The sequence below is a fragment of the Canis lupus genome, chromosome 1 (assembly GCF_048164855.1).
Source record: "Canis lupus baileyi chromosome 1, mCanLup2.hap1, whole genome shotgun sequence".
Classification (NCBI taxonomy): Eukaryota; Metazoa; Chordata; class Mammalia; order Carnivora; family Canidae; genus Canis; species Canis lupus.
The window spans coordinates 92,322,660-92,349,900 of NC_132838.1; the positions used below are offsets into that span (position 1 = coordinate 92,322,660).

At 42.3% G+C, this 27,241-nt stretch overlaps 1 long non-coding RNA gene across 2 annotated transcripts; it reads right to left on the bottom strand.

Annotated features, from left to right (window-relative positions):
* Window positions 1-292: 292 nt before the first annotated feature.
* Window positions 293-26,534, bottom strand: LOC140621716 (uncharacterized). 2 transcript variants are annotated; one of them, XR_012021492.1, is made up of 4 exons: window positions 26,267-26,534; window positions 25,555-25,664; window positions 5,233-5,405; window positions 293-1,619 (listed from the first exon to the last, which is right to left on the bottom strand). It is a non-coding gene; the product is annotated as an uncharacterized lncRNA (long non-coding RNA). The 2 variants fall into 2 exon arrangements; XR_012021514.1 differs by lacking the exon at window positions 25,555-25,664.
* Window positions 26,535-27,241: the final 707 nt, after the last annotated feature.

Below are 27,241 nucleotides of genomic sequence, written 5' to 3' on the forward strand. Positions count from 1 at the left end.
CCTCCATAGGACTACTGGAAATCAAATTCCTGGAAATTAAAGTCTTGTTTGAACTGAGCAAACAGAGCTCACCCCTGCAACTAGGGCTTTTGCCCTGCTGACCATCAAATTTATCTCAGGGCACGAGTGGACCTATATTTGTACAATAAAAGTATAAGTAATTGTTTTGTGTGTTCTTACAGTGACAGGTGCTGTGGGGTTTATTTCATATTATGTAACTTCATTTAATTCTTAATGCATCCTAATTGAGGTATTATATTTCAAGTTTGTTTAGGAGGTCACAGAGGCTCAGAGAGGGTAAGTAATTCCGCCAAGTTGACATGGTCAGTAAATGATGGGACTGGGTTTCAAGCCTAGGACTATCTGATTGCTCAGAATCTAAATTTCTGGTTCTCAAACTGAATCAGCATCACCTGGAGGGTTTGTTGGACAGATTGCGAGCCCCACCCCCCAGAGTGTCTGATTCATTGGCCGAGATGAGACATGGCAATTTATTTGCATTTCTACCAAATACTAGGTGATGCTGACATTTCTGGTCCAGGACTATGTTTTGAGAACCAGGAGTCTAAATAACTTCACAAAGAGCTATGAATACAAAACTAGTATGCAGCCAGGAAATTACATGTAAATCTCCGTTATTCCCAGGTGTCTTTCACATCATAAATGGGGTCCCCCTTATTCTCAGGTATCTTTCACATCATCATAAATGGGATCCTGGGATGGTGCCACACATCGGACTCCCTGCTAAGTAGGGAACCTGCTTCTCCCTCTCTGCCCTTCCCCTTGATTGTGCTCTTTTACACATACTCTCTCTCAAATGTTTTTTCAAAAATCATAAGTGACCTGGCATCTGAAGGGTAGACAGAAGCCCAATTACTCTAAGGTTGCTAGATAATATACAGGATGTCCAGGTAAATTTGCACATCAGATAAATATTTTTAATAGAAATATGTTCCAAATATTGCATCATATATACTTCTACCAAAAAATTAATCTATTGCTTATCTGCAGTTCAAATTTAAGCAGGCATGTCATATTTATTATCCAGCAAACACTACTGTTTTTGAGATACAAAATTTCCTCATATGGATGGGAATTACCACCCCCCCCAAGTCCTAAAGCTCAACCCAAACAGCAAGATGCTCAGCTGGGTGGCACTTCTCTTCCCTCTTACTAAATAAAAGAGGGAGAAGTTTCGAATCTGATTCCTTGCCAGAAACAATCATGAACCCAGAGTTGCAGCATGCAGGAGGTCTGGCACAGAGCTTATATAATCACCTGACATGCTCAGGGCAGCAGCAGCAGCCCCTCCAGTACACCTCTGATCTTCTAGCTCCTCCTGAGGTCTCCAGTGGAGAGGTTTGTTGATGAAGTGCATTTGCTGGACTGTGAGGGGCAATGGGAACGATGAGAAGAGTCGATGTCCATCATATACTTTCCCTGGGCTCAGGGCAGAAGAGATGCCCTGATGGAGAGAGGTGGGGACTGGTGGGGTAGGCGAAGATAGGTGGGAGAGCACTTGGTGAGGAAGATGAGCTGTTCCAGGTCCCTGGGAGGGGATCCAGTAGACGGTGGTGTGCCACTCCACACCCCCATCTGCTTAGACAGCTGTACTCTACCTTCCAAGAGAGACAGAATGACAGAAGGGAGTTAAAACCAAACCAAAAAATAAAAATTCTACAAGCCCCAATGTATGCCAGGAACAGAACCAAAATTATTTCACTGAATCCTTACAGCCCTATGAAGTGGGTCTCAAGGTTGTCACTTACAGAGGCTCGGCCACACTGAACCTGACATAGTCGTTGGATCTGGATGGGAAACCTGGCTTTGCCACTTACTAGGAGGTTGAATTAAAAATGGCCGAGTATTGGTAATTCCATACCGTATAAGCTAACAGTTGTATGGTCATTTAAATTCTCTGGGCTTGTTTCTGCATCATTAAAGTGGAGGTAATTATGTCTTTGTCAGGCTGTGTGGTAATTACAATGTATTAACAACCCTCAGTACACTGTTTTGCACACATGTTAAGAACTAAATAAATGTGGTTCTATTTGCTGGCTGGACAAAACCATACAAGCCCAGATAGGGTCACCTGTTACCAAATAGAGGATTCTGTAGGTGAAGATAGTCCAGGAATAGGATTCAAAAAAACTATCTGGGGCTATGAGGAGGATCTAGACTGGTCTGTCCAGCAGAACTTTCTATAATGAATGAGAATGTTTTGTGCTGTCTAATACAACAGAGCTGGAATGACTATTGAGCAATTGAAATGTGGCTAGTGTGATTCAGAAACTAAATCTTTAAATTTAAGTTTAATTTCATTTAAAATTTATTTTTAAAAAGATTTTAAGTTATCTCTACACCCAGCATGGGGCTCAAACTTACAACTCCGAGCATCAAGAGACACATTTAGTAGACTGTAGGCTAAGCCACCAAGTGCCCCTAATTTCATTTAAATTGTGAATGGCCACACGTGGCTACAGTCTGCCATACTGGGCAATGCAGTCATGGGCCTTTCTGCCCTCATGGGGGCATCTGCACTGAGGTTAGAAGGAGGGTTTGGCTTTTGGGAGGGTAGTAGGCCTGAGAAAAGAAGAAAACATGACAGTCCCCTGTTCTGGCTCAAAGCTGGGATGCCTTTCCAGGAAAAAAAAGGACACATTGGAAGTAGATGCTATCAACCTGATTGGTGGCCTGGAAGAGCCTCCTTTGTTGAAGAGCAAAGATAAGTCTACCAAAACATGCACAACAGAAAGAGCTCTCAAAGAATCATGTCTATCACTTAGGTGGGTCCCAAGCTTCACCCTGAGGGACTTCTGGGCTCCCTCACTTGGCCCAGCCCAAGACCATATACCATCTCCTTCAACTTCTAACCCAACCTGGACCAAAAACATTTCCTTCATTTCACCTCAGCTTCAAGGATATAAGCAGCCATATTCACAGGCACCTTTCTTAAGAACAAGGGAAAACATTAAATTATTACCTAAAAACCAACAACCGTATTCCCTAAGAGTCTAGGTCCAGGAAAGTAGGTTTAAGTTTTGCTGAGCTTCAAACTTGCTTCTCTCAGGCTGATCTCCTGGCCCCCAAGATCAAGATGAAGGTGATTCCCTCTGTTCAAGTCCTCCCTCTTTTCCCTCCCTGTTCAACTCTGATGTGACTCAACATATGAGTACTCTACCTTATGTGTCTATTCTTGTGTGCTGGGCTTTTTCCACCTATCCTTCTAGATTCATTATTCACCCTTCTCTGCCCTACTGCAGAGTCCAAGGGGTCTGTCTCCTGTGTCTGTACCACCCAGGCTCTCTTGCCCTCTAGCTGGATATCAACAGATAAGAGAACATTCTGGGCATTACTCCCTGCCCCCTCCCTGTGTGCCACTATCCTGAGCAGCAGCTGAGTTCCTACAGCCAGACCCGAGTTAAACAACCCTCCTGTTTGCCCATGGGTTCCAGGGACACCTTACCTTCCCCCCTCTAATTGTCCCTTCAGGCCACAAGTGCTAATGGCCTCTTGCTGTTCCTTGTCACTGAGCGTCTTACCATTCTCTGTTGATCCCCCTAATCCCAAACATACCTCTGTAAATAGAATCTTTATTATAATCTCCTCGAAAAAAAACCCTTTGAGTGTGCTATTTCCCATTGGAATCCTGACTAGTGTCTCGTCTACCTTGAGAAAAATATATTGCTGTATTCTTCTGAAAAGATGAGGGGTTTTAATCTGAAGATTCATGCCTCCCCAAAATATTGCCCCAGACTGAGAAACAGAGCCCTTAGATTTATAGACTAGGAGCATAGCCAGCTCACAGTTGTTTGGTAGGGCAGTGATGACTGGCATCCTTAAGTGCCAATAAATGATTCATGCTTCCTGCCAAAGGCCTCTAGCTCTGCTCTCCTTATGAGTTTTCAACGACAATCTGTGGCATTCCCTTCCCCAGCTCCATCCCACACATACTAATGGATTTTCATGACTACATGATGGAACACTGTGCATAAAATAAGTGGGAATATATGCGCCTAGAAACAGAAGTTTTGGTGCCCTCTGAAGACATCAAGAAATCATGTTGGCCAGGCTCCTATCTTTATTCCGGGAAGGTTTTATTCACCTTCCTTTGTAAGTGATATAATTGAGACCCAGAGAAGCTAAGAAAAATGCCCAGAGATGGCACACATCTGTTTGCCCTGTTGCCACCCCCTTCTTATGCCCAGAGCAGAGATTCTTAATCACATGACTCCTTCCCATTAGAGAGTCTTCTCATCACAGTTCTCTAGCAGCCAACACAGATCTGTCAGAGCTGACACTCAAGACCTATTTGCCATCCTGGCACATGCTCAGATTTCAAAAATTAAGAAATCAGTCTCTATAGCCTCCTAGTGCACTCTTCTTTTTACAGGATTTCCCTACAAATCCAGAAAAACTGCAGACCATGCTAATGCTATCCTTAATACTATTAAGCCCTTGTAAATGAAACTCCCTGAGTCCCAGTTTCCTCGTTAGAATATGGAGATTATTAAGACCTTCTTGGGAGGATTAACGGCTATATGAACAAAAAGCACCTGGCACAATATCTATCCTAGGGTAGGTGCTTGGTTCACATTCGGTTTTATTATTCATTTTGTAAAAACAGAATGTCAGTGATTCTCATCATCCAGGGCATGCCCTTGTGTGGTGATTGTTAGTGTCCACAGTCATTGGGCTGTCCACAAATATTTTAGTGCTCTTTGAATACATGCACGGTAGATTGCATGCCTCCACTATGTTCAACTAATATGTGGCCAAGTGGTTTGGTTTGGCCAAACATGAGCAAAAGAGATACAGATTACTGCTTCTCTATACTAGTCCTCCTTCTTTAATGTGTTGTTAATTGTGGAAACAGATGTCAAGATGGAGCATCCATTTGCCAAGTTCTGTGAAGGACAATGAGCAGACACCAGATTAACCCCCATTAGACATGTAGTCTGAATGAGAAATATACCTTCATTGGGTAAAGCCACAGATTTTGGACTTCTTTCTGCAGCCATAACCTCATCCATTTGGTTGAGCCATTAAAGGATCCTCATCCATTTCTTTTTGTATCAAAGTTCCAGGGAAGCTGAAACTTCTCCATCTCACACTAGAGAAGTGACTTGAAATATTCATGTGTCTTAAATGTTCATGTCCCCCAAAGTCATTTTCTTACTCTCCTTCAAAGTGCTAGATAACAAGTCTATTTAAAATGTATTAAATGCTCACCATGTGCCAGGCATACTCCGGTGATGTATGTGAGCTAAAGGGCACACTTTGCACAAAGTCTGTCCCATAATAAATATCCAAATTCACATTAATCATCATGGTCATCCTGGTTGTCATTAGTATGCATCGTCTTCAGTCCTTATGATCACCCAGTGAGGGGACTGGTATCTCCACTTGACAGAAAAGGAAAATAAGGCACAAAGCAGTTGAGCCATATTTGACAAGGTTTGGAAGGTTGAAAATAATGCAATAAGGATTTGAGTTCAATTATACCTGAAACCAAAGTCCTCGTTCTTTCCATGCTGCTCCATACACTGCCCAGTGAAGACTGTCAAATTATTTGCAGTGTACTTTCCTGACACCTCTCCTTCCCCTGGTGAGGTAGGTACTCTACCATCAGACCTGTCCCTCAGTTCTACCAACTACAACTATTGTAGGTTAATTCATGGAGACAGAGAGAAAAAAACTGGTCATGCATGGAGATTAAAACTTGGCATCTGGTAAAGAATTGTTTTTCTACCAGCTTCAGGATGCACTATCAAGAGGGGTTTCTCCCTCCCTCTTCCTTCAAATTTCTTCAAAATCTCTAGGCTGTCATTTAGTTCTATTTCAGACATAGCACAGGGCAAGGGACCAGTGAGAAGTTTGCCCTGTCCTGCCCATCCCCCTAGAGCTGAGGCCAAATAGAGAGGAAGACAGAACCCAAGAACGGACAGACCCACCAACCGACCTCCACTCACTATGTCTTCCTTCAGGCCATTTATTTCATTAAAGCACAGGATGCTCAAGGGAACCTCAAGAAAAGGGACAATTTCATTTTTCCTACACCTTGGAAATTAAAATTCTTTCCAAAAAATAATTTGCTTTGTTCTTCAAGAAAGCTAAGGAGAAGAGAAAAGGGGTCAAGGAGTGAGAACAAAATGAGAGGCAGGGAGGGATGGAGGGAAGGAAAACAGACATAGAATGGGAAGAGCAGGAGATTAAGACAAGAAAGAAAAGAGCAAGAGCAGAGTAGAGCAACAAGATTGTTTCATAGTTTTTTTTTAATTTTCTTTTATTTTTTTTATTTTTTGTTTCACAGTTTCATGAGATCAGCAACCTACCTGAATTTTCATCTTTTTTCAAAATTTTAATTGATACTATATTGCCTGCCAATCACTCATATCTGGGTGAGTTTTTCATCTGGGTGAGATGGGGTTCCTTTGCCTGACATCCCACCTACATCCTCAGAAAAATGGGAAGGAGGAATTTTCTAGTCCAACTGACCTGGGTTGAAAAATGTAGCCCTAGCATATCTTTTTCAATAATAAATATCAATAACCATGCATGTGCCAAGCACTGTTCTAGACATTGAGCTACAGTGAACAAGATTTCCTGCCCTCATAAGGCTTCCAGCCCAGAGAAATAAAAAGGAATATAGGTAGTATTTTAGTGATAAGTACATTGAGACAAATAATCCATATAGAACAACAATACTGGGGGGGGGGGCAATGTTAAAAAATGATGGCAAAGGAGGGTGCTGGGGCGAAGCCTTTAAGGAGCAGAGGAGTGAACCCTGCAGGTATTTGCAGGAAAGAACAAACCCCAAGTACGAACACCCTAGGGCGACAGCATACTTAGGGTGGGCATAAGGATCGATGGATTGTAGGTCCTGGTGCTGTAGAAGAATTTTCATAGTTCAGACAACAGTGAACTGGAAAAATAGAAAGTGCTAAACAAAAAGTAGAACATTTGAAATCAACTTTAAGGTACAGCTTTAGTTCCCTTAGTGGTATATTCTGGAGTAGAAGCATGTTAGTGAGAATCTGAAGTAAAAGAGCCATTAAAGGAACCCAGAGACAAGGGCACTGGAAGTGTCATCCATGTAGGTGTTAAGGTCACCAAGAACTGGACAAGAGTGGTGTTGAAGAGAATGATGGGGACCTGGGTCCTACTCTTCAAGGAATCACTAGTGTATTAAGAAGGGAGAGGTTAGCATTTCAAATCTGGTTTGGAGTAGAATGATCGGGAGGTAGGAGGAGACTTATCTTACTCCAGGCCCAGTAGTTAAGGGCTGTTCGAATGGAAACCACCACCACTACTTGAGAGGACTGCAGGTTAACAGGGTCCTCTGGGGAGAGCCAGATATCATTGAGCATCATCATTTCACTGGAGAATGAAAAGAGTACTTAATGTGCAGGTGGACCAAGGACACGCAACAATCTACATGGCACAGACCACCCAATAGCTGATTGGCCCATCCAATGGTGCCTCTACTACAAAACATGTAATACATTTATTAGTAAGTGAGCGCATTCAAAATTCAAAGGACACGTTAAGGTATAGGGGGAATTATGATGATTGATGCTAGCTCCAAGGCCCCCAGTGGAAGGGCTGTAGAACTTGGGAAGGGTAGGAGTTGGGGTGGAAATAGGACGTGTCAGAATCAAAGTCCAGGTGCTGATGTTGGAGGTCCAAGCTTCATATGGCACTTGCACAAACATGGATGAAGAGGCAGTGAGATGGTCCTGCTGGTCTCCGGGCAGGTGGTGGTAGTGAAGCTGTGGGTATGGAAGGTGGGGAAGACATGAAGTCCTGGATTCACCATCTCTCATATTGATAGAAGCACAGAGTAGGGACAAGAGAGAATCTTATCTGGAGCACCCAGTACTTAGAATTCCCTCTTGGCCCTGGAGACTGAGGGAAGGCAGGCCCTACATTCCAACCTCCTCTTGACTCCTGCCACATCCTAGCTCTGTGTCCTTGGGCAAGTTACTTAACCTTGCTAAGCAAGTTTCATAATCCGTGAAGTGGTCCAGTAATACCTATCTCACAAGGTTGTTGCAAGGCTTAAAATTAGACAACGTCCAGAAAACATCCAGAAGATAGAATCCAGCCTGTCATGGGCACTCAGATATTAGACCCATGGCCTGTGGCTCAGGTTACATGTATCTCAGTTCAGATCCTGACTCCGCCTCTCACTACAGGTATGACCTGGGGTTAGTTATTTAACCTGCCTGAGCCTCATTTTGGAGATGTAAGATTTGGAGAGTAACACCAGGTATGTCGGTCTCCTGTAATGAATAAATGGAAGGATAACGTAAAGAACTGTGACGTTTTGCCTTCTCCTTGCTGGAAGACACCCCAACACATAAGAAAGCAATTCCCTTCTTTTTATCCCTAGCTATTTCTCAAGTGAATCACCAGGCCTCTGTATCCTGGGGTCTCTTATCTCAGGGAAAATTAGGAACTTTCTAAGCTGTTGTCAGAGCTGCTACTAAGGCCTTCTTTTGGGAGCTGGAGCACACAAAGGGGTGAGGTGGGATCACACTGAACTGGAGAGCAACAGAGACTAGACTATGAGTAGCCCAAATGCAGGAGAAGAGAGGTAAATATCCTGAGACTAGGGACAGAAGCAGCCTGGGGTCTGCAAGGAAAGGACAGAGGCCCTGATTGCTCGTAAGGCAGACCTGGGGAGGTGCAGGATTCCTCCTAGGACAGATCCCTCAGTCATCACTTCTCTCTCCAGTCCCACCACAGTGGTGGCCATTTCTGCCACCTGGAAGTGGAGGACACCCTGTCATGTGTAGGGCAAGCATACTACCTCTTTTTTCCCCAGCTTATTCTTGGCTCAGAGTATAGTAGCCCACCTGCCCCAGATGCCATTAGATAGCTATGGAGTCAAGGTTGTTTTGCACGCAGGTGGCCCTGGAGGCTGCTTCACCCAGTCAGCATGAGGTAGGGCAGCTGCCTTGCCAAACGTCATGGGTGGCTGTGATGAAGTCACCCTGCCTCTGGGGTGTCCTATTTCACTTTGCCCTCAACTCAGCCTCCAAATTTCAAATTCTTGCTTTCCACTCCTTCTTTGGTGCCTTAGAATCAATCATCAAGGTAAAACTCACTGAGGATTAATTTTTCCCCTTGTATAAAGGGAAGAATTCCTATGGCACAGGATTGTTGTGACTCATATGGATAACACAAACCCTTGAAATGGATGTGGCCGTTAGCAGATGCTACATGAATAGCAGGGGTGGTTGTGGGCCGTAGAACTAGTACAACTAGTAGTAATGGTAACACTACTATGACAACAGATAAGATGCTGGCTGGCCCAGATTTAACCAGTCCCACAGTCCTCAGGGTTCTGCTCCCAGCTTTGTCAGAGACTACCCTGGTGACCTTGGGTTAATGCCACAACTCTGCCTTTGTTTCCCTATGTGTCAAATGGGGAGAGTTCCATCTATTTTAGAAAATGCCCTTGCAATGCTAAGGGTCCTCAGGGAATATCTGGTCCCATCTTTCCTCCTCTGCCTCCCATTTTACAGAGGCAAAATTTGAGGCCAAGAATGTAAGGAAGCCTGCCTAATTCCTGCACTGAATACTCTTTCCAAATCCACATGAGCTTCATTTATCTTTGCTTTGTTTTGTTTCCTGGTGTGGGTTGGGAGGATTGGGGTTGGGAGAAGGCCAAGAAATCTGGAAATGTCGTATTCTCTTTCCTTGAGAGGCTTTTGATTTATTGGAAAAGCAAGATAAATTCATGCTAAAAAAATACAAAAACTCAAACCAAAGTTTAAAAACAATATGAGAATTTCTCTGAAAAATGTGAGATATTTGTATAGACGAATTGTGGTAGCCTTCGTACAAATGGCCCATAGGGACCCCTACTTCTGGATATTTTCACCCTTGCGTATTCTCTTCCCACACAGTACTAGGGCTCATCTGTGTTATCAATAGACTACAGCAGAAGTAATAGTAGGTTGCACCAGACCTTAGGTAATAGAAGACTGCAGCTTCCATCTTGGGACCTCTCTGAACCACTTGCTCTAGCAAAAGCCAACTGCCATGTCATGAGGACATTAAGAAGTGATGGAGAAGCCCATATGCTGAGGTATCAGTCAAGAGCCAGAGGAGAACTGAGTCCTACTAATAATCCCACCCTAGGAGTGAGCAGATCCACCACCTTGAGGTGCAAGCCCAGGGGATAGCTTGAAGGAACCTCATGAGAGATCCTAAGCCAGAACACTAATCCTAAACCAGAACCCTAATCGAAGCCAGGATTCCTGCCCCAAAGGAACTAGGAGATAACACATACATGTTGCTTCAAGCTGTTAAATTTGGGATAATTTGTTATGCGGCAATAGATTGTTAATATGTAAGCAGAAACCATCATCATTCTCCATAGAGTACCTTCATGTGTTAGCCTTGTGATCCACAAAGAATAGGTTTCAAAGACTCAAGACAGAAGGTCCAGCTAGGAATTATGACAGCATTGGGCTGAGCCTGCCCTTGGATTGGTCCCTTGGGAAAAAGTGGGCTACACTGATGGAAAGAAAGTAGATCCCTCAGGAGAGCTTATCAAGGTAAACCCATGGTTTCTTCCCCCAAACGAGATCACAAGTTTCATATGTATGCCTGTATGAGAGAGAAAGCTATACATGAGTATCATGATGGAGCAGGGCTCTAAGACATGGCTGCCTTCCACATTGACCCTTAGAAGCAGATTCTAAAATATTCCCAAACAGGTAGGAATAAAATAGCTCTTGTGGAGTAGGACCTTTAAGCTGCTCCCAAGGAAAAATCTGGCCGCTTCTGTGAACTAGGTTTGAGTTCTACCTACATCACTTAGGTCACTTGCCCATCCCCCAAATGGGAATGGAATCTTTTCTACCCTTTCAAAAGGATGCAATAAAGGTAAGAAAATGCTTTGTAAACTATAAAACAGGGACTATGATAATGACAACAAAGTTAGATCATATATATGTAGGCCCAAGAACAGGGCCTGGGTCCGCATATCAAGTTAACAAATAGTGGTGGCTTTTTTCCTATTAATAGGCTCATTTCTGGAAGAAAAAAGAAAAAAGAAGTAAAATCATGGTGGCAGGTTCTTTCTGACTTTTGGCTTGTGCCCACTTCTCACTCTCCTCCCAGGAAGCCCTCAATGCCCTGAAGCAACCCCATACACCCCGTCCCTCCTAACTCAGGACTCACCAGGTAGAAAGCAGAGAGCAGCTCTGCTGTGCTGAGAGCAGACAGGATTTGGATCCCAGAGCAGAGAGCAACAGGGGAGCGTTTGACAACTTTTTCTCACTAAGATCTAAGATCTTCAGGCTCAGACTGCCTGAAGGCATGGGATGGAACAATAAGGACCAAGAAGACAGAAAGGGTAGGAAAAAAAATACCAAGGTTCCTTTTATCCCTCTGCCTAGGGCCTGGGTACAGATTTCAATTTTTAACTCTAGGATTAATGGCAACAAGGCAATATACATCTGAACGCAGATGTGCTTGTCTTGCAAGAACAGGAGTTGAGGTGTATTACAGGTTGAAGTGCATCCTCCAAAAAAGGTGTTGAAGTCATTAACCCTGGAGTCTGTGAAGGTATCAGGAAGACGATGGTCTCTTTGCATTTAAAGCCTTCCAAGGATGGAATAGTTGGGCTAAGGCCAAGTGTGCATTTTAACACAAGACAAGTCACAGAATTTCAGTTTTGTGTATCTGCTTCTTATGGCTTCCCTAGGGGTGAGCAGAGGATACAAGTTAATAGGTGCATTTCTACAGGTGCCAAAACACTGTGTTCCAGACACACACGTCTCTGTATATGCCTGTCTACCTCCAAAAGCTCAAGTCTAGACTATCTGTTGTCAAGAAAAATGAATGGAATTCATTTTTTGGGGGTCTAAGTATGCCTATGTATGTATATGGGGTGGGGAAATTTTTCTCTTATTTGATAATTGGATAGTGGGCAGTTGAAAATGACTATATTCTCTAAGTTTTTGGTGTACAGAATTTTACCTTGCAGATTTTAAATCCACACAATTTAAATATGTCAGGAAAAATAGTGAAAAATTTTGTAACGGGCAAGAAGATGAGTAAGTGTCCTTTTCAAAGAATGTTAGATATTTAGAGGAACTCTCCAAGGTTATCTGATTCTGAAGAGGTCTATACTTTTCATTGACTATTTTGCAATTCTGTAGAGCTAGAAGTTAACTTTTGGAGGTCTAACAGGATGCAAACAATTCTAGTTTATAGAAAGGCAAAAATTTTGAGATGAAAATACAATGGATTATTGCCTTATGGATACTGAATACGTGTATCTTTTAGCATATTTTTGTAACATTTCCTTCTATAAAGAAATAAATAAGCCCCCTTTCCTTTTCTTTGAAGGGGAAAATATTTCTTTTCAAGGAATGGGAGGAGGCCTTGAGATATACTGCCAGCTAAGCGAGAGCGTCATAATCACTGAGGAAAGGTAGACGTGAGTCTTAGCTCAGAATAGGTGAGAACAAGGTGGCCCTTTAAGGGTAGCCTTTTCCAGATCTCAGATAAAATTCAGAATGAAGTAGTAAGGGATACCTCTATCTTGTTTTGATATTACAAAAAAATCCAGACTTTGGACCTAACGCAGCTGGAGCACTATTCATCATGATACAAACTAATCGTTTTTTGGAAGAAGTTCTTCCTTGACAGGTAAAAGATGAAAAACTCTATCATGAATTTAGAGTCACTTTAAATTGATATTTTTCCATAAATTTGGAAGTCCTTTGATATAAAATGTACCGAAAATGTTAATTGGCCAGTATCCTTTCTAACACGACTTCTATAAAGCTAAAGAGAAGTACTTGGAATTTTTCAAATTTTGAATTGATTTTCAATTTTTTTAGAGGGGCCTCATATTTTATTAACAATACTTTGCTCAATTCAAGATATTTTACCCTTTGTAAAATATTTCTAGGCATCTCCTAATTTTTAAACAAAATTTCCAAACTGAAGTATTTTTTAAACCTTTTTGTTTGTTTTTGTTTTGTTTTTGAAAAATTTCTTCATGTAAAAATATTTGTAAATGGGCAGCCTGGGTGGTTCAGCAGTTTAGTGCCACCTCAGCCCAGGGCCTGATCCTGGGGACCGGGTATCGATTCCCACGTTGGGCTCCCTGCATGGAGCCTGTTTCTCCCTCTGCCTGTGTCTCTCTCTCTCTCTCTCTCTGTGTGTGTGTCTGTCTCAAGGATGAATAAAATCTTTTAAAAAAATATTTGTAAAGTCTCCACCAAAAACTATCAAGCTAAATGAATTCATTGAATATGCAGAATACAAAACAAATATACAGGAATCTGTTGCATTCTATACACTAATAAACTAGCAGAAAGAGTAAGAAAATAATCCCATTTACAATTGCATCAAGAAGAATATGCATTAATAAATTTAACTAAGGAGGTAAAAGATCTGTATTCTGTAAGACACAGATGAAAAGAACTGAAGATGACACAAATAAATTGAAAGATATTCCATGCTCAGAGATTGGAAGGACTAATGTTGTTAAAATGTCCATGCTTATCTATAGACTCAATACAACCCTATCAAAATACCAATGGCATTGGGGTGTTGGGGTGGTTCAGTCAGCTGAGCATTTGACTCACGGCTTCGGTTCAGGCTGTGATCCCAGTGTTGTGAGACTGAGCCCTGCAATGGGCCCCATACTCAGCACAGAGTCTTCTTGAGTTTCTCTCTCCCTCTGCCCTGTTCCATACTCTCTCTGTCTCTAAAAATAAATAAGTCTTTTAAAAAATAATATATTTCACAGAACTAGACTACTACTAAAATGTGTATGAAACCACAAAAGATCCCAAATAGCCAAAGCCAGATTGAAAAAGAAGAGCAAAGGTGGAGATATCATGTTCCCTGACTTCAAGTCATACTATAAAGACATACTGTAGTTATCCAAACAGTAGGGTACAGGCACAAAAATAGATCAATGGAACAGAATAGAGAGCCCAGAAACAAACCCAAGGTGTATGGTCAATTCATCTACAACAGAGGAAGCAAGAACATATAGTGGGAGGAAGTAGTCTCTGCAATAAATGGTGCTGGGACATGTGCACAAGAATGGAAACTGGCCAGTTTCCATGGGAGTAACAACGCAGTCTGGGCAGGGGCCACACACAGCACATTTGGGTCACAGTTTGAGGAAGCCAGGTCTTTTATCATGGGCTGCAAGGAAACCTGCTTGACTTTTACCTTCAAAAGATATTTTCTTTTCTTTTTCTTTTTTTTTTTTTTTTTTTAAAGATTTTATTTAGAGCAGCCCGGTGGCTCAGCAGTTTAGCACCACCCTTCAGCCCAGGGCATGACCCTGGAGTCCTGGGATCAAGTCCCACATCGGGCTCCCTGCATGGAGCCTACTTTTCCCTCTGCCTGTGTCTCTGCCCCTCTCTGTGTGTCTCTCATGAACAAGTAAATAAAGATTTTACTTATTCTTATGAAAAAAAGTAGCTTTGAATTTGACAAGACAGATGCTTCTTAGTTATCACCAATAGATGTAACCAAAGGAAGGTGCCTCTTGACATACCTGGGATACAACCTTACTTCCCTCCTATTCCTACCCTAGATGCAAACTCTGAATTTCATCTGGCAAACACAAGTCAAGAGGCATGCTGGAATAACTCCTCAGTGATCTTTAAAAATAAAGGTCAAGAATGAAAAAAAAAAAGTTGCTGAAGAACTATTCCAGGTAAAGGAAACTAAAGAGGTACAACAACTAGATGCCATATTTGATTCTGGATTAGACCTTAAGCCAGAAAAAAGAAACCATCAAGGGCATTAACATTACCAGAACAACTGACAAAATTGGAATATGGACTATGGATTAGGAAACAGTTTTATACCACGGTTTGGAGAATTGTACTTTGTGTGAGAAAATGTCCTTGTCTAAGGAAAGACACATGTATGTATTTAGGGACAAAGGGACATCTCTCCAGTTGACCTTCAGATAGTTGTAATATATATATATAATGCATATACATCAATATATTTAAAGAAAGAAAGAGGGATCCCTGGGTGGCTCAGCGGTTTGACGCTTGCCTTCGGCCCAGGGCACGATCCTGGAGACCTGGGATCAAGTCCCACGTCGGGCTCCCTGCATGGAGCCTGCTTCTCCCTCTGCCTGTGCCTCTGCCTCTCTCTCTCTCTGTGTTTCTCATTAATAAATGGAGAGAGAGGGAGGAGAGGGAGGAGAGGGAGGAGAGGGAGGAGAGGGAGGAGAGGGAGGAGAGGGAGGAGAGGGAGGAGAGGGAGGAGAGGGAGGAGAGGGAGGAGAGGGAGGAGAGGGAGGAGAGGGAGGAGAGGGAGGAGAGGGAGGAGAGGGAGGAGAGGGAGGAGAGGGAGGAGAGGGAGGAGAGGGAGGAGAGGGAGGAGAGGGAGGAGAGGGAGGAGAGGGAGGAGAGGGAGGAGAGGGAGAGGCAAATACAAAACAATCAGCTAATCTAGGTAAGGAATATATGTAGGATACTTTCAACTTTCCTAGGAGTTTTCCAATTTTATTCCCTCCATCAAAATAAAGCAACACTTGTTTCTCTCACTTCCCTTGCTTTCTGATCTAAAACTCCAGGCTGGGTGGTGAGACCAGAATGAGAGACAGGAAATCTGGTTATAATCGTTACATTCAATGCGACCTTGCTGGGATACCTTGACCTAGACCCTTTCTCTCTCTAGGTTCCTAATTTTGTATCTTCATAGATGTGAAGTCGGCCTCTAAGATCCAAGGAATCCAGGACAGGCTGCCAAAATGGAAAGCCCTGAATGTTTTTGTTCACCTTTCAGGATCTTGCTACACACACTTCCAGATACAGCCTTCATCTCCAATTCCTATCTATTTTTCCAGCTGCCTTTTGAAGTTCCCAGAGTAGTTCAAGTCCGTTGCTCGAGTTTCTCATCTCAGGATGGATCAGGTAAAGGGATGCTGCTTGTCACAAGGGATGCTAGCACCAAGAAGACAATTTTGTATCTTGAGTAGCTAAGATATGTCAGAATGCCCAGTACTTATACTGTTCTTTTGGTGGGGGGAGAGAGCAGGGGGTGTTGTTAAACAGAGACAGCAGATAGCAGCTTGCTCAGGGGAGCTACTGACTTCAAAGCAGCTCTCAAACTGGAGAAGGGGGAAAAACTACTGACCCCATCTCAAAGTATTTGGGTAAATCTCACCCATAGATCTTTCTTCAAATTGCCAGGTTGTGTCTGAATGAATATAATTAAGTGAAAAATTAAACTCCTAAAGTGTAACACCATTGACCATGGCTATGATACTGTTGAGCCGGGGCGGGGCGGGGGGGGGGGGGTGGAGATTAAGAGTAAGACCTCTAGAGGTGCCTGGGGCAGGGCTCAGTTTCTTGAGCACTTGACTCCTGATTTTGGCTCAGATCATGATCTAGGGTCCTGGGATTGAAACTCACATCAGGCTCTGCGCTTAGCATGGAGTCTGCTTGAGATTCGCTCTCTCTCCCTCACTCTCTGCTCATACAGTCTCTAAAATAAATGAAATCTTTAAAAAAAAAATAAGACTTCTAATTCCTCTTTCCCCTTTCCCATTCTGAGTTTTCTGTTAAAAAAATTACAAACAAAAAATAAAATAAAATAAAATAAAAAATAAATTAAAAATTATAAACATATGGAGTCTGGAAATTTAGCATAGTTAGAAGTCAGTTAAATATTAATAATGGTTTAAAGTAGTTAAAATTAATTTAAATAGGGGTGGGAACTGCCACACCTAAACCAAAGCACCATTTTAGCCCTTTGCATATCACTTCCTGATGATCATTAACCTCAATTTCAAGTCATTAATCATGTTCTATTTCAAAGAGTGATAATTTGAAGAACCACACAGTTAACTTCATAGACAAGAAAGTCAGTCAAGCTTTGTAGTCTAGACTGTGATATTAAGGTATCTGAATCTAGTGTATGAGGGGCTCCTGTGGTTAAGAGAACAGACCCAAATAGCATCTTAAGTATTCCCTCCCTAAATAAATTTATTAAAAAAGCAAAAAAGTGGGCTACCCAACTCAAAACAAATCAACAGCCATCAAACAAGAAAAGAAAAATAATGTAATAAAACTTACAAACCAGGAGCCAAGAACATAGGAAAACAGTTATGTGGAGCAGTTCAGAAGTCCAACTTTCAACCTTCCCCTGCTACTCCAAAAGCTATACTTGTGTGTTTACAAAATCCAGAGAATTAGCACAAATATGCTGAAATCTAGAAAGAAACAGATAAGTGGTATACTAATTTTTTAGAATGTATATATTTCCTTATCTATTTGAAAGTCTATTTGAGAGAGAGTGAGAGCACATGCACACAAGAGACTGAACAAGTGCAAGTTCACAAATGGGGGAAGAGGCAGAGGGAGAGAAAGAATCCCAAGCAGACTCCCCATTGAGCACAGAACCCAACATGGCCTCGACCCCAAATTCTGGATAGAGCTCCCTTTTAAGCCACGGAATATGCAAAATAAAGAATGTAAGTATGGAGGCAAAAAAACAAACCACCTGCAAGGGTTGAAATTCAACCTGTCTCCAGACTCCTCCTCAGCTCCATTTCAATGCTGAATGACAAGCAAAGTTCTTACAAAGTGTGTGTGGGGGCGGGGGGGGGGGGAGGAGAAAGTGTAACTCCTTGATATTATACCCAGCCTAGACATTCTTTAAAAAACAAAGACAAAAAACAGAAACAAAAAAAAACAAAAAACAAAAAACAAAGACAACAGACAGAATATCTTAATATACGAAAGACGTCAACCAATACAGAACCAGTATCTGGAACTGAGCAGTGAAGACACAAAGACAAAAGAGGGGACTAAACGCTGAATCACATGGAATATGCAGCTAATCCCAGAAGTCACAGGAGTGGTGATGACAGGGTGAGCATTATGAAGCCAGTCATTAAATGAATCCACATGTTCATATATAAAACAATAAACATAACAGAATCGGAAGTTTGGAGAAGGGGTGACAGAAGAATCAATGTTCAAGGGTTAGGTTTTAAACAGGGAAGCAGTTGATACAATTTAAAATTGGCACATAAACTTAGAGAACACCTCTGAATTCTTAATGTTTCTCATAATTTTTTTTAAATGTATCTTTCAAGAAATACTAGCTCTTAAATAATTTTTGCTTACTTGTTTCTATTCTGCTATTAACTTAGGTAAACTTCCATTTATTTTCATCTAAAAATAACATGTATAGCAGGGCATTGTTTTTATTTTTTATTTAATTTTTTAAGATTATTTATTCTTGATAGAGAGAGAGAGAGAGACAGGGACAGGGACAGGAAGAAGGAGAAGCAGGCTCCATGCTGGAACCCGATGTGGGACTCGATCCCAGGACTCCAGGATCGTGCCCTGGGCCAAAGGCAGGCGCCAAACCACCGAGCCACCCAGGGATCCCCTCAGGGCATTGTTTTTAAATAAGGGTTGTTACCATGTAATCTACCCACATTTTCCTCAAACTGTGTGTGTTCATGGGCAGTTGTTCAAGTAACATCAGTAATGGGGGTATTCCTGGGTGGCATATTTTGGATAGTTGTTCATTCAATTATCTATGTACTTCTCTGAATTATTGAGCATACTATTTTTTTTAAAAGCCATTGTAGTGATTCTATTTTAAAGGAAGATTGAAAATAAATGGGTCAAGTGGTTCATCTCAGTATGGATGATGACCACTTCTCTGAACTTTTAAAATATATTTTCATTTTTTAGAAATGAGAAGTCTAGATAGAGTTAATAAAAAAAAAAGATTTGGGACCTCAAATTAGACGTTGTTTCTGGCATCTTCCAGAGGAAAGGCTTTGGACCCATAGGTCCACATTTGGACAGGTGCACTCTTGGACTATCAAAGAAGGATATTAAGATGCCATTACCTGTTCAAGATCACTCACCTCACCACCTTTGCTTTAATTTCAGGCTCACAAAAGCAGCTTTCCTACAGAAAGAGGGTAAATAGACCAACAGATTCTATGACGCAAGGGCAGAGACCTCGTGTGTCTGTTCATGGCTGTATTTACAACAGCAGACACTTGATGAATCTCTACTAATTGACCTTACATAAGCTTTGATCTGCTTGACAGTTATATGCTCATGATACAAATCACTAAGTTGACATTCTGGTTTATGCACTGGGCTCTGTGAGCTTGGTTAACAGTCTAAGAGATCAATCATCCGCTGGATAACGACAGAATTATGATTCAGAGTTTATAAGGCTGACCACCTATGAACTTTCATGACATCACTGCCCCTCCTGAGGGTTCAGTCCTGGACACAAGCTGGCCTCCCTCTACAGGTTTTTTAAACACCTTGCCACATTTCTCAAACCGTTAGGCAGGGCACCAAATGTTATATCTACATTTTTGCATTTATTTGTATATGACATTATTTTGGTAATTTTTGTTGTTAAAACTAGGGGTGTCTGGGTGGCCTAGGGGTTGAGCATCTATCTTTGGCTTAGGTCGTGATCCCAGCATCCTGGAGTTGAGTCCCACATTGGGCTCCCTGCAAGGAGTCTGCCTATGTCTCTGCTTCTGTCTCTGTGTTTCTCTGGTGGGGTGATAACAACTGCCTGAGGCTGGGAAGAGAGGAAGCATCCTGTGTTTCCACAAGTCACTGCCTATACTCAGGGTCCCTGCCAGAGGGCAACTATGGAGTACCGTGGCACATGGACCCTACTTGCCACAGCTCAGAAGCAGCATTCCAGATCATAGTGGAGGACTCTGAGGGGCTCTCAGGGGACAGGCATGCCCAGCAGACAGCAGAGAACCAGCTCTTTAGCACCACTGGCCATGATGGGGACAACCTCAGACCAGGGACCAGGTCCCTCCCATAGTCTTGCACCAGGTTTGTCAAAGATTCTCCTGTGTACCCGGGTTGAAAGCCACGGAGCCCTAAAAATGACTGAAATCAGACTTCTGCAATACTATCACAATGGGCTTAATCTGTTTAGGAAGAATCTTACAGTGCTGTCCAATTTGTTTCTACTCTGTGGGAAATATCTATGGCTATGAACAAGAGCTGGAAGGACAGTTAATTTGGTAGGATTGTAGATGGTTTCCCCCACTCCAGTTTGCTCTACTGTGTCTGTACTGTATATCTTGGTGGTCTATCCATCAAAATCACATATGCTGATGAAGATCTGATGGCAAATCCATGGTTAATGCATTCAGGGGCACTAAAGCATCTTTGGCTGGGCAGTGGGGGTGACAAGGACTCAGGGTTGGGGGAAACACATTCCCTATGTCCCGTGTTTTCACAATCATGTCTTTGAGTATTATTCACAAAATAATATTCCCATGTAATCCATGGCTTTTCAGTTACTTAGCTTTAACTTGTAAGTCCTTTGTAAAAGCCTGATTGCTAGTCTTTATTTCAAATTGGTAAGGAATTATGGCACAGACCAGGCCCAGACCTGGCACCTCTCCCTTCCTTGAGACTTTATGAGTAGCCATTGGATTTTAAACAAACCTTCTAGACAGCCCACTAAGAAGGGCAGCAATTAGTCTTATCAGTTATAAATTACCAACATTAAATTACCAACATGAACATAAGCCAGTATTTTTAGTTCTCTCTCTTCTCCCCCTCCACTCTCCAGGGACCAGGAATGAATAGAAGGTTTATTTAAAGTGATAGGAAGCAGTTTAATTGCAGTGCTTATCAGTGGGCACCATTTCATTTAGGCTGGTCTACAGTGACAACAATCCCATCAGTCCCAAACCTGCCTTGCTCTGTTTAGTGGAGTGCCTTTCCTAGTGGAGATGCCAACTCAAGATCAAATGAAGATTCATGAGTTCAGCAAATTGCACAGTCTTGATTCTCCTTCCACTGTGATGTTCAATCAGGGAAATAAGACCTCCTGATCATGATGGATGAAATAATGAAATTCCACAAATCCAGTTCAATTTCACATCCTGTGCTTCACAGGAAGTCTTGATAATGTTACCTGTCAGTTGTGTGTAATGCTCAACTCACCATGTCTTTCATGTACATCTTCTCATTTCATTCTAAACGTGACTCTCAGATCTGGGCAGAGCAGACTTTTTTCACCCATCGGATAAGAAAGAAAAGCAAAGCCGAGAGCTTGTCCAAGGTCACATAGTCCACAAATAGCCAGGGTGGAAAAAGAACTCAAGAACAATGAATGGATTCCCTTCTGAACATTATAATCATTATGCCATTACCACTTCCTGGTTTGGTGATGGAGGAACTTGGTGACATAGGCCTTACTTTCATATTGTTTTCCCTCCAAGGACAGCTGAATCAAGGAGCTTTAGAAAGTGAAGGGCTAGTTGTATAGATGGTGTCCAGGAACAGCATTTTGGCTAGGAAAACTATAACAAAGCCATGAAAAAACCATGGCCCAGGCCAGGGGTGTGGGTGTATCACCAATACCAGGGGATCCACAAGAGTGTATCTGCCAGTTCATGATTACCAATTTGAGAAAGTTCCTCACACTGAAAGATAAAAACACAAAATAAAAATGACAGATAAAATGGCAGTAATTCTAACTAGGAAACCACAGAGATGTGTTTAGCTTTGGTGATGAGGACCTCAGAGGTCTTTATATCGATGTACCCCCCTTCCCCCAAAAAAGTAGGAATTATCATGGAATTTCAATCCAAGATGAGAACTATAGTCTTAGGTATTTTGAAACCTTGGTGGGTTGATAATCTCACCTAATGGTGAGAGGCCCATGGATAGTTCAATCATTTAAAAGAAATGCCTAGTAGAAGGGAAAGGGGAGTCAGATGAAATGTTTAAGAGTATAGTCTTATTTGGAAATCCACAGACCTGAAATACACAGTGAAGAGCATGTAGGTAAAGCACAAGGAGAGAGAAACCAAAGTTCTACCAGTGGGAGTATGCTTCTGATCAAAAAGCCTATAGCAAACATTATTAAAGGAGACACAGATCTCAAGATTGGAGAATAAAACTCCAGATTCTTTACATAAGGCAGGCCTCTAGACCCCTATGAAATAGCAGATCTGTTGAAGGAAAACAGATGTTGGCAAAATTACAAAAAAGAAAATGACAAATGTTATAAAACACTCCAACTCTAATCATTTCTGATTTCTCCCATGGCACATACCCAAAATCATCTGTATAAGTGAGGGAAGACTAGACACAGGCAATGTTCAAGTTTTCTAAGTGGGAAGAGGGACAGATTCCAGAAATGATAGACCCCTGGCAAGCAATAAAAATCCCACCAGAACTTCTGGCAGGTGGCTTGCCATTTAGAATGGAAAGCAGTGATCTTCAGGAGGCAGCATGGGTCATTAAGAACAAGTCAGGACACCATGACTTTATTTCTCATGGTGGCTGAACCAACAGGGGACAGGGATCCAAGGATGTATACCTGCCATGAGCAAAATTTCTGATGTTTTCTAATGATAATGGACAAAGTAGAAACATGGGCTGGATGTTAGTAAAAAGAGCTAAATTTGTAGCTTGTTGGATTTGCCCAGAGGATGTTGATTGCTGTGTCCATGTCCAGTTAGAGAGCAGAGGAAATTTCTCATTGGCTTCTGAGCTTAATCCTTGGCTTAGTCTCGATCAATTTTGTATTAGTAACTTGAGTATAGACACAGAAGCAATAATGTGCTGAAGCTACCTTGTGAGAGCTGATCACTGAGTTTTCAGAAAACTTAGGACGACATTGACATTGTTAGCTTGTAATTGTTCCCGAGGGGTATTTCAACTACAGAAAGTAGTTAGCACTATAAATCAAGGCTTTTCCTTTCTCTTCCCTGAAAGGACTGGTTGTTAAACATTTACTGAATGGAAAATAGTTGTATTAGTTAGGACCCTTGACTAAAAAGTTTGCTGGGTTTGTTGTTTTTCTTTTTTTGTTTGCTTACACCAATTTCAAGTAACTGTCAAGTCCAGGTTAGATCTGGCTTCAGACAGAGTTGGAAGCTGGACTACTGACGTCACAAAACTCAGTCTCTCCCTCGGTTGCAATCCTGCTCATCTGCTTTCCACCCTGTTGGCTTCATCCAGTGGTAGAGCTCAAGGCTCTTATATCAATATGGCAACCTCAGTGGAAAGAAACCTTCTTTCCTAATACTTTGAGCAAAAGATCCAATCACCTTGGTAAGGGGAATAGAACACTGTTTAGCCTGGGTTACATTCTCAACTCTGGGTATAGAGACTGAGAATGGGGAAGTGGCTGGCTAGCCCAAGGAAAATTCATGATGCATTACCAGTAGGAAAGGAGATGTGTGCTGGGCATCCCAGGGACATGTGTCTACCAAGTACATTTACTTCATCTGTGAAAAGGCAGAGAAATTATAATTAAAGCTAAAAAAGTGTAATCGCAAGATGATTGAATTAATGGGCCTAGAATGTCCCATCAGTAAATTAAGAGCTATGTTATAAGTGTTTAACCACTCTTGGAGTATCGTATTCAGTTCTTGGCACACCACTTTACAAGGGACATTAAATATCCACAGGAAGGCTGATGAGGTTGTACTAAAACCATCTATGTAGAAGAACATATGAAAAATAGTTGAAGAAATCAGAGAATGATTGCTTACAAAAAAAAAAAAAAAAGGATGACTTCATAGCACACAGGATATCAGTCTTCAAATATCTGAAGTCTTCTTCTAACAGATGGTGTACTCTGTGTGACTATAGCAGGTTGAGTCAGGGGACCATGGTTACTATCAAACCATTAAGCTGTCCAACAATTGAATGGGTGGACCCTTAAATCCAGGAGCAACTGGTTACCAAAAAGGTTCAAACAGGATTTGAATAATCCAACTTCTGGAAAGCCATAGAAGAATTGGCTTAATAGAATAGTGTTTTACATGGAAGTTAGGTTTTCAAGTCAGTGGGTAAGGTAAAACCACATCTAGCCAAAATCAACTTGAAAATTACCTATATGGCATGTTAATGTAGATTATGGGTTGATACATAGGATATATGTATAAATATATGAATTTAATGATGCACAATATAGAGTACAATCATTTAAATACCAGCATCGCAAAATCCTTTGAAAGAAGTATGGTGACCAAATAAAGCAATTCTCCCATTTTGCATCCACTTTGGGCCACATGTTGACAGAGTGGAAAGTGGGTGCACTGTCGACAGCACCTGACTCCAACCTCCCTCTACTCTAAAGTGCATTTGGTAGATTCGGTCTTGTTATACAATAAGAAGTTTGACCAGCCTTTGGTCTTGGTTCCTAGAAGACAGACAAATTCCCTGGAATTTCCTAAGTAATGGAAGGGTCTTTGCTATTCATGAGCCTCTTGTATTACACTGGAGATTATGGTTAAGAGATGCAATGACCCTGGATGGTGCTGGTTACCAGTAAGACATGTGATTAGAGGGTGGGGCTTTGAGCCAGTCCAACCTCCAAGGAGGGAAGGTAGAGAGAGTTCAAGTCATGATCCAACCAATCATGCCTACATAAGGAAATTCCAGTAAGAACTCTAGGCATCGAGCTGAGTGGAACTTCCCAACTAGTAAACCCGTAGATGTATACAGAGGATGGTGCACCCTGATTCCATTGGGAGAGGACAAGGAAGCTCTGCATTCAGGCCCTCCCAAGCCTTGCCCTATGCAGCTCTTCATTTGGCTAGTCCTAATGCCAATTCTTTGTGATAGAACAGTAGTCATGAGCACAGTGCTGTCCTGAGTTCTATGCATCACTTTATCAAAAACAGTGCTGTGGGAACCTCTGAATTGGTAGCCAGTTGTTAGAAGCACAGTGGTCTGGGGACTCCCAAAGTGTGGCTGGCATCTGAAGAAAGGGCACTCTAGTTGGGGACCATGCCTTTGAACCCACAGAGGCCCCACTCTAACTCTGGGTGATTAGCACCCAAGTTGACATCAGTTGGTGTCAGAGCTGATCAAAGAAACACAGAATGTGGCTATAGTACCTCCGTCTTTTAACTCCAAAAATACTGTTTCAGATAGAGACTGAACAAAATACTTTGATCTTTGCCCATAGAAAAGCCCTTATGTAAGTCTTCTACTATCTCACTTTATAAAATGTACATTCAAGTGATGCAAGAAGACTGTCACCTTTGAGTCTGTCACTCGTGCAATCCCATAATCATAAAGCTGCTAAGGTCTAGGAATAGACAGTCTACAGTGGGGTCTGGCCAATTAGTGAAAGAAGGCAGAGCCCCTTTTTCTACGTCAAAATAGCACGACACTAACAGCTAGACAGGCATACAGATGGCCCCATGACTTACAGTTTGATAAGATTGTTCCTTTCCCTTTTTCTTTAAGAAAAAGGGAAATCAAACCTATCCACTGCCAATTTCATGGAAGTTGAAGGGGAAGGGCACCTGACTTGCAGCTCTTTCAGGGCCAGGAGGACAATGCGTTCTTTTCCCAGTCCCACCAGTCAGAGGCTAACAGCAGCAGTATTCATCCCAAACACAACGGCTATTCAAACCCCTTGGGACACCCAGAGATGTTGCCCCTGGCACTGAGGGGCAGGCAATGAATTCCCAAAGAGAACTGGGATCAAAGGGACAAATGACAGGGGTACCATCTCAGCTGAGTCTAAGGAAGGACTTACAGAGTGGAGAGGGCTTCTCAGGAGCTTGAGAATGAGCTCCCTGTTAACAGCATGGTCTAAGCGGAGGGTCACAGCCACATTAGGAGGACAAGCAGATGAGATGTGCACACCTGATAAAGGGCAAGGACACCAAACAACATCTAAATCCTTGCAGCTCGGCCAGTCTCTGTGCTAACCGGACTGTTTGTACAAAATAAAACCAGGGAGGATAACCCCATGCAAGGAAACCTTTCAGTTGTGTCCTTAGCATAGCCGTTTTTCAACCATAAATCCCACTAGAGTACCTCCTGCATGATGTTATTTGGGGCAGTTAAGGCAGATTTTGGAATTACTTCAATGCCATTTAAATTCATTATCTAATGCTAATTAAAATGATTTGTTTCACTGTCACCAAGGAAAATCTTGTTAGGGAAACTGATGAGCTGCAGTAAGCTCTGTCACTGAGCTGGGAGCAGAGGTGTGCTTACAGCACCACACATCCTACCTCACTGACAATTAAGGGGGAGGAAGAATTAACCTGGTGGTGTACCCAGCCTGGGGCAGGTTCTGAGGGCCAGCCAGGCACCGGAGGAGCACTCTGCGGACAGCACGAGACCTGCCTCTGATCCTCTAGGTCACTTGGGGGGCAGTCACCTCATGTTTCTGAATTGGTTTAGATCAGGGTTTTTCAACATTAGATTCATCAAGGGAAACCCTTCAACAATCCACATACCCAGGGTCCACCACAGACGAATTGAATCAGAATCCAGGGAGACAGAACCCAGGCATCAGAATTTTTAAGCTCCTTGGGGGATGCCAGTGTACAAGTGAAGCTGATTACCACCGTGTCTGACAGCCTCTCAGGACCCCTCCAGCCAATGCCAGTCTGTCTCTCTCCCCATTTCCAGACTGAGTGACAGGAAATCACTGGCTTAGCTCATCACGCTCTTGCAGACACTGGTCATAATGAATCTGACTCAACAGAATTCCACAGGATTATCAGGAAGGAGGTAACTGTTGTTAAATCACAGCCCAGGTCTTCATGTTGTTTTTGTATATGCCTAGCACATACTAGGTTCTCAGCACTCATTTGACGAATGAGTGGTACAGAAGCCCAAGATTCAATCTGCAATTCACCCCATCTCTCTGCTTCACTTTGAGTGGCTTTCTAATCATTTTGCTGCTCTTGATAACTTAGCAAAAAGAGCTAAAGTTAAATAAGGCATTGAACACCTCTTTAATAGAATACCCCCAAAATAGTAGTGGTTTAAAAAACAAAGGGTTTATTTCCCTAACGCATAAAACCCTGACTTTCAAAACATGGTCCTGGGACTAGCACGGTCCACATCACCTGGAAACTTGTTAAAAAATGAAGACTCTTAGGCTCCAAACTACACCTACTAAATCACAAATTCTGGGAGTGGGGCCCAGAAATCCATCTTAAATCATACAGGTGATTTGAGAACCCTGCCTTGATAAAAACAATTTGAGAATTGACAGTCCAAGGCTAGAATAACGACCCCACGAAGTTGTCAGGGACCCACCCAGGCTTTCTTCTGCTCACCGTTCCTCCACCCGAAGGGTACAAACCTTAGCCACACGATTCAGTGTGCCTGCTGGAGTTCTAGCCATCACATCCAAACTCGAAGTAGGATGGGGAAAAGACCAGAACAGGACACTCACCTTTAACAGGACCTTTTCTCACTAG